At 43.1% G+C, this 2,220-nt stretch overlaps 1 long non-coding RNA gene across 1 annotated transcript; it reads left to right on the top strand.

Moving 5' to 3' along the window:
* Positions 1 to 1,376: 1,376 nt before the first annotated feature.
* LOC121973330 lies at positions 1,377 to 1,880 on the top strand. The gene is made up of 3 exons (XR_006109513.1): positions 1,377 to 1,460; positions 1,537 to 1,612; positions 1,834 to 1,880. It is a non-coding gene; the product is annotated as an uncharacterized LOC121973330 (long non-coding RNA).
* The last annotated feature ends 340 nt before the right edge of the window (positions 1,881 to 2,220 follow it).

The raw sequence follows: 2,220 nt of genomic DNA, 5'->3' as shown, positions 1-2,220 counted from the left end.
TCCTTCCTTTGTGACCTTCACTCTTCCTTTGCTCTTGGATTCACTCAACCACCTTCTCCTCACCATGGAAGTCACGGCAACCTCTATCCACTTGTTCTTTGTGTGTGACCCAATAGGCTCTTGTAACGTTGGCAATGTTTCTAAACTCCTTTAGAAACATAAGCAATGAGCGGCATCTAGCAATACATCATTGCTACCCAAGTTACAAGAATGTTGAGATCCAACATCACCTTGTGACTACTAATTGTGACTCCTCACAATATGTGACATTGTCCTTCTATCCTAGACATCTAGATTGATCAATGTGAGGCATAGACCGTGTCATCCTCTAATCAATCTAAATCTTGAACTCCAAGTAGACTCACTCGATCAAATGAGTTCAACATCTAATGTTGACTCATTTGGGCATGGCCATGCACTTCGTGGTCTAACTCTATCAAGAATATTGATGTCGCTCCCGTCATATGGGAGGGATAGATCCCATCTATATCACTCACATCCCTCTGCATAATTTGTTACATACCCAGTAATCGCCTTTATAGTCCACCCTGTTACGGGTGACGTTTGACGAAACCAATGTACATAACTCCTTATGTAGGGATCCATGGTGACTTCAGGTCAAAGGACTAATAGTCATACTAATAGCCACATGAGAAAGTATATGACACTCATATAACGATCCATGATACTTTCTCATGGCGGGTCATTCAGTATACATTATCTAATGCATACCCATGTGTCAGCTTGATATGTAAAATACCGGAAAATAGGCGAATATTAATAAGGGAATTTTCCAAAATTTTTGGAAATTTTTCGGAGCTTGTACGGATGAGTTAACGGGGATAAAAACGGGGCCCGGAAAAGACTGTTTAGGCTACTCTGTTTTAATGAGGAAAAGTTTTATTTCCTTTTTCCTTTATATTTTCTTTTTCTTTTTCTTTTTCTCTTATTCTTTTCCCCGTGCTCGACACCTTCTTCGCCGTTCCTTTTCTCCTTCTTCCTCGCGCCGGTTTCCTCTCCCAAACCCGATCTTCTCCTCATCTCTCTCGTGTGCACACACTCTCCCCTCTGCCGCCGGCGACGAGAGCCGCCTCTCCTCTTCTTCCTCATCCCCTGCCCCTCACGACGACAGCATTCTCAGCCCTAGCACCGCCGCCCGATCGCCTGCCCTAGCCAGCCTTCTCTCCTCTGTCCAGCCGAAGCCTCGTCTGCCGTAGCCCTTGCTGTGGAGTTTCCAGCACCGCCGCTGCAACTCACAGAGCCTCCCTTCCTTTTCTCGCGGACACCTGGAGCCGCCGAAAATCGAGCATCCGAACCCTAGGTTGGGTCCCTGAGCGCTGGCCGAAATTTCTCTTCTGGTGTCTCTGTATGACAATGCCGAAGACAAGGAGTTGTGCCCTAGTTTTGCTTTTCACAGTGGTTCTGTCTTCATTGTGATCTGCCCTAGCAGAATTGGGAAGGTAAGGGCCATACCTAGCTGTGGAATTAGGTTTGTGGCTAGATCTCAGTTCATGTTTTTCTTTGCTTCTAATCTAGGTCACGGATTGGTGAGGTTTGGTGTATTGTGGGGTGTTTTTGATTTTTGGCAGCAACCCCATCCCGCAGCGGTAAGGTAAGTATTTGGTTTATGGATTTAGTTGACACATTTTTTTGATACATGTTCTAGGTACGACTTGATGCATAATTAATTTGGTTATAGGGTGGTTTAGGTTTATAAGTTGTATAACTGTGTGATTGGGGTTCATGAAACTAACCCTAACTAGTCAGTGGATTAGAAATTAGTTTAGCTATTTGTTTATAATTAAATTAGCTAAACTGTGCGATTTAACACAGGACTTTGACGCGAGACGAGTATCTCGGAGTCAGATCGGACCTTTCTATTTTCGGAGGCGGGTACTTTGACTTATGTCTTTTGATATGCATGATAAAGTGTTTAACATATAGCAAGAATTGTGTTTCCATTTGATTCGGTTGGTCACTACATGATCTTTTACATGTTGTTTGTTTATTTATTAGCATGTTATTATTTATCTGACCATACATGTTTTCGGTAGTGACCCAACCATGTGATACATCATGTTCAGGACCTAGGGTTTATATGATACCCTATCTGTTTGTGTACCTTCCATCCGATGCATTGACTTGTGGTACACCTTTTATTTATGTATGGTCTTGCTATGCTATTCATGAGATTGCCATGCTTAGTATCATGCATCATGT

This window comes from Zingiber officinale, chromosome 4A (genome assembly GCF_018446385.1).
Source record: "Zingiber officinale cultivar Zhangliang chromosome 4A, Zo_v1.1, whole genome shotgun sequence".
NCBI lineage: Eukaryota > Viridiplantae > Streptophyta > Magnoliopsida > Zingiberales > Zingiberaceae > Zingiber > Zingiber officinale.
This window is presented reverse-complemented; position numbering and strand designations above follow the sequence as displayed.